The sequence below is a fragment of the Triticum dicoccoides genome, chromosome 4B, assembly GCF_002162155.2.
Source record: "Triticum dicoccoides isolate Atlit2015 ecotype Zavitan chromosome 4B, WEW_v2.0, whole genome shotgun sequence".
NCBI classification, from domain to species: Eukaryota; Viridiplantae; Streptophyta; class Magnoliopsida; order Poales; family Poaceae; genus Triticum; species Triticum dicoccoides.
Window position 1 is genome coordinate 61541769 of NC_041387.1, and position 6327 is coordinate 61548095.

Sequence of the window (6327 nt, forward strand, 5' to 3'; positions counted from 1 at the left end):
TGTGGCCCTGGCCTTGATTCTTTCGCCAGTATTTTTTATATTTTCCAAAAGTTATCTCCATGGATTTTCAGGTCATTTCGAGAACTTTTGTTTTCTGCACAATAAACAACACCATTGCAGTTCTGCTGAAAACAGCATCAGTCCGGGTTAGTTTCATTCAAATCATGCAAGTTAGAGTCCAAAACAAGGGCAAAAGTGTTTGGAAAAGTAGATACATTGGAGACGTATCAGTTGACAACTTCAGTTTGTCCATCCATTTGTGGGTGGCAGCTAGTGGAAAAGAGAAACTTTGTTCCTAGCTTTGCCCACAATGTTTTCCAGAAATCGCTCAGAAACTTGGTGTCACAATTTGAAACAATAGTGCGTGGTACTCCATGTAGCCGCACGACTTCCCTGAAAAACAAATCAGCAATGTGTGAAGCATCATCGCTCTTATGACACGGGATAAAATGAGCCATCTTGCTAAACCTATCAACCACCACAAAAACTAAATCACTCCCCCTCTTAGTGCGCGTTAATCCAAGAACAAAATCCATAGAAATATCTTCCCAAGGTGTACTAGGAATTGATAAAGGCGTATAAAGTCCATGAGGGTTTAGACGTGACTTAGCTTTGCGGCAGATCTCACAACGTAGCACATAGCGCTCAACATCACGCCTCATTCTTGGCCAAAAGAAATGGTCAATTAGCACATTCTCAGTTTTCTTTGCTCCAAAATGTCCCATGAGACCACCAGCATGAGCCTCCTGCAAAAGCAACAAACGAACAGAGCAATCTGGGATGCACAATTTGTTAGCTCGAAACAAGAATCCATCATGCAAGTGAAACTTTTCCCAACCTTTTCCCTCACTACACTTTGAGTGTGGTTCAGCAAAATATGGGTCATTGACATATAGTGCTTTAATGCTTTGCAACCCAAGAATTTTAATATCAAGTTGTGAGAGTAAAATATGGCGTCTAGACAAAGCATCGGCAACAACATTATATTTTCCTTTCTTATACTTGACAATATAGGGAAAAGATTCTATGAATTCACTCCATTTTGCATGTCTATGGTTCAGCTTTTGTTGACCCCTAAGGTTCTTTAAAGATTCATGGTCAGAATGTATCACAAATTCTTTAGGACACAAATCGTGTTGCCATGTTTCCAAAGATCTCACAAGTGCATATAATTCTTTGTCATAAACTGAATAATTTAGAGTTGGACCACTTAGCTTCTCACTAAAATATGCAATAGGCCTACTTTCTTGCATTAGTACGGCTCCAATACCCACACCACTTTCATCACATTCAATTTCAAAAGTCTTACCAAAGTTGGGCAGTGCAAGCAATGGTGTAGACGTCAATTTTTCTTTCAGCTCTTGGAAGGCCTTCTCTTGCGCATTTGACCACTTGAAGGGAACATCTTTCTTGGTTAGCTCATTCATTGGGGCAGCAATGGTGCTGAAGTCCTTCACAAACCGACGGTAGAAACTAGCAAGGCCAAGAAAGCTTCGTACTTGGCTTACATTTTGTGGAGGCATCCACTCACGTATGGCTTTGACCTTCTCCTCATCTACCTCCACACCTTTACCTGAAACAACAAAGCCAAGAAACACAACTTTGTCTGTGCAAAATGTGAACTTTTCCTTGTTAGCATATAATCTCTCCTCTCTTAGGACAGCAAGCACACACCAGATGTGTTCAACATGTTCATCCAAAGTTTTGCTATAAATAAGGATGTCATCAAAGTAAACAACCACAAACTTGCAATGAACATTCTAAGCACATGATTCATTAATCTCATGAAGGTACTAGGTGCATTTGTCAATCCAAATGGCATAACTAACCACTCATACAAACCAGATTTTGAAAGCAATTTTCCATTCATCACCCTCTCGCATTCTGATTTGGTGGTAACCACTTCGCAAGTCAATTTTAGAAAAGATGGTGGCACCACTAAGTTCATCAAGCATATCATCAAGCCTAGGTATTGGGTGCCTATACCTCATGGTGATGTTGTTAATAGGCCTACAATCACAACACATTCAGGAAGATCCATCTTTTTTTGGTACTAAAAGAATGGGTACAGCACAAGGAGAGAGACTTTCCCTTACATAACTTTTGTTTAGTAGGCCTTCAACTTTTCACTGAATCTCCTTGGTTTCCTCCAGATTTGTGTGGTATGGTGGTCGGTTCGGCAATGGGGCTCCTGGAACCAAATCAATTTGGTGTTCAATGCATCTTTGTGGTGGCAGCTCCGGAGGGATCTCCTCGGGGAACACATCTTCACACCCCTGCAAAATTTCAACAACAACACTAGGAGTGGTGGAGGTTAATTCATTAGTAGAAAGATAGTTGTCCTTGTACAAAAGTACAAAGAACACAGAATTGAGTTCCCTCAACTCTCTCATGTCCCTTTTCCTAGACATCATAACTAATCCATGTTTTCCCCATGTCTTGGTCAATTTAAGTTGTGGGGTTTTATTTGGCTTTGGATTCTCTCGTTCACTTTGTTGGTGGATGTCACTCAAGTATTTCTTGCTCACTCTTTCTTTTCGTTTCAGATCATCCATCAATATTTCTTCGGGTGTCAAAGGGAGAAAAGATATGCGCTCTCCCTCGTATTGGAATGAGAGACGATTAGCACGGTCGCTGATTTGCACATCACGATCATACAATCAAGGTCTTCCCAACAACAATTGGCATGCTTGCATTGTCACCACGTCACATTCCACTTGATCTCGGTACTTCCCAATGGAAAACTGAACGGTGACTATGTTGCTTACTCGAAGTGTACCACAATCATTGAGCCATTGCATCTTATATGGACTTGGGTGCCTTCTTTGTTTCAGTCCCAATTTCTCTACCAAATCTGAACTTGCAATGTTGTTGCAGCTTCCATTGTCAACAATAATTCTACAAACCTTGTCCTTGATGGTGCCACGGGTATGAAAAATATTATGGCGCTGCCCTTTCTCTTCTCTAGCTGCATTGACACTAAGCACACGACGGGAAACAAAGGAATCTCCCATGTCGGTCTTAATATCACAAGCACTCTTCTCATCATCTTCATCCTCATGATCACTCGGTGCTCCACTATCTTCATGTTCACTCTCAGATTCCCATTCACCTTGTTCATTGATAAATAGAACTCTCTTGTTTCGACATCCGGAAGAAATGTGACCATGCCCTTTGCACTTCCAACACTCAATATCTCGGCTTCAAGATGATGGTACAGCCGTGGGGTTAGAGGTACTCCCAGTAGCAGAAGGAGCACGCTTGTCAACATTCCTATGAGCTGGTGACGATGCTGATGATGTCGTTGTTCGCCGGGTGGCAGTAGGATGTGAAGCATGCTGAAACTGAGAGGCACTCGGCTACGACTTTTGCCATGGTGTAGTGGTGCGGTTATGAGATATTCGTCCATGAACACTCCGCTGCACCTTCCTCTCCGTGTTCTTTGCTTGCTCCAGAATATCTTGTAGAGTGTTATAGGGAAACATCTCCACTAAATCAGAAATTTCATTGTTGTGACCATGCAGAAATTTTGTCATCTTTGACTTCTCATCTTCATGAATGCGAGCACGAACAAGCAATAATTCCATCTCTTTATAGTACTCATCCACTGTGTGTGTACCTTGGCTGAGGCGCTGCAATCTATTTTGGAGATCTCTTTGATATTGTGAAGGAACAAACCTTCGCCTCATGGCTTGTTTCATCTCTTCCCAAGTGTCAATGTGGTCACGGCCTAGCAGCAGCTGATTTTCTTGTAGTTGATTCCACCAAGTGAGTGCATAACCAGAAAACTCAACACAAGCAAGGTTTACTCTCTTTGGATCAGCAAGGTTATGGATATGAAAAATCTGATCACACTGCTCTTCCCAATCAAAATATGCATCGGGGTCTTCCCTTCCTGTGAACTTTGGGACGTGCAACTTGATTCTTGCTATGTCATATCGACCGACTCGGTCATGATATTCTGCATGACGCCCATAGTATGGGACACCATCATAATCATCAAAATCATCTCCATAACCACGAGCAACACACTCATGAGGGTCATAGTCATGCCCACGAGGACCATGGCCTCGTCCTCGAAGTTGTCCTCCTTGCTGCCCTCCATGAGCAGCAGCACCACGCCCACAAGGAGCAGCCACATGTCCACCATAGTTGTTATCATCCTCCAAGGCACCGTCAACAACAGCATGCACGGAATTCTCACCCCCAACTTCCTCAAGTGGGTCAATAGGGTGTTGTCGGTGTCAAACCCTATCGCCACCTGCTGGAGGTCGCTCATGAAACATTTCCAAGGTCTCGAACCATGTTCCGTAATTCCTGAAAATCAGCACGTGTGACCGGGGCATCTTCTTCCCCATGGTTTTCTCCATGAACACTTGATCTAGATCCTGCCATGTTAGTAAGGCCAAAAGTGGAATAGGATAAATTTGTGGAATCACACAACCTCACCTCTTACTCACCAAAGTTCTTATGAGTTTGCATCAATTGTGCTTCTCCCTGATGTGTTAAAGCGATTGAAAGATAGGGATCAAAGAACTAGCTTCGGATTTTGGTGGAGCTCGTTGGGTTAAACAAAAGGGGCTTGTGGTGAAATCAAGTTGATGCAAACCAAGAAAGTATGGGGATAGATCTGCTGCACCTTTGCACCAAGATTGAAAAACACACAACATACAAGCTTCTGAAATTTTCTTACCAAGTTGAAACTTTTGGATCTTACACAACACTTTCTTTTTTCTCTCTCTTGACTCTCTTTTTTGCCACTCTTTTTTTTCTCTTTGATTTTTTTTGCCACTCTCTTTTCTTCTCTCTTTTTCTAAAGCACAACAACCAAATCTGAAAGCAACTACAAGGATGAACTTGGTGCATATCTAAAAGATGAAGAACATGCAAGGTATGCAACAACAAGATCTTAGCACCAACAAGAGGTTTGGATTTATTTTTGGTGGGGCTTTGGACTTCTACGACAGAAAATATAGCATGAAAAACACTCGATCTAAAGGGATGATAGCAAGGTAAACTTGGATAACAGATCCTATCGTGTCAACGAAATCTCTGATGCCAGATGATAGGTGAGAAGCCGATGAACGAGTTCACGCCTGAGGGTGGCCTGATATTCACGTCGTAGGATCGAATCGGGAGGGATAGCTAGCTGCAAGTAGCTGGGGATAACTAGATTTATACCTGGCAAGATTGGATGCAACCCGTACGTTGGGGATGGCTGACCGAAGCTACAAGAACTCCAACCCGCTATCCAAACAACCGTAGAACCACAAACCGGGACTAATCCACACAAAACGGCCGGAACCGTAGAGCACGAACTAGGGGGAACCAAAGGCTCCTTCTCGCGAATCCGAATGAACTCACAAGAGCAATGGTAGCAAGATCTCTCGGATCTCTCTAGCAGTCTTACTACATAAGCTTGTAGCTGAACGGTTTTGACAAAAGGTGTTTTAGAGGATGGGGGAGATGGGGTTTTATAGCAGGGACAACCCTCCTTAGCTAGGTGTGAAAATGATTTCAAAAGTAAGCAGGTTTGCATGGCTTCCTTGAGAAAATAAGCAGTCAACTTTGGGAGTTGTGGGAGAGCTCATCGAAAATTCGCGAAGCCCTGACAGCCTGGACACCTTCCACGAGAATGACTAGTACTTTTGACTCACAACTCCAAATGATGTGAGGTTTTTTGCATTGGAAAGATAATTTGATGGAGCTTCGGGTTATGTACCCCTATAGCCCCATCTATCAACCACATGGGTGTGACACAACGAAACATCAGAGGTAAAATCTGACAGCATCAGCTTCACTTGAAACTTGTCTTCTTCAAACTTGTTCCTCCAAACCGGTTGCTCCAAGAGCTCATAGGTTGTTGGATTTCTTCCATGTGATATATAAGTTCAACCAACAACAATGGGGATGAAAGCATAGTTGTGTCATCAAGGTTATAAGGTAAACTTAAGTTAGCGTTCACCTGGTCACTTATTAGTTTGGCCCGACTTCTTATAATTGGACCTACAATTGTTGGAGACTTGTCGATGGTTGTGGTGTCCTCATCACAATCGCCACCCCGGCGGCCTTTATCACGGTTGGAGCCGGTGCTTGTGGCTGGTGGAGCTTTTTCATCCCCAACCTCTTTTTCAGCGCGAGCGGTGGTGTGGGGGTGTTTTCCGACGGCGACAAGCCGGTAGCGCTGGACGGCGGGGTGGCGGAAGGCTCTTGGCTATCCATTCCAGTTATGGGGCCGGTCAACGGTGGCGACGTCGATGCGTGGGGGCGGCAGCGGCGGGAAGGACACTGCCGTGAGGGCGGGAGAAAGAGGCGCACAACTTTTAC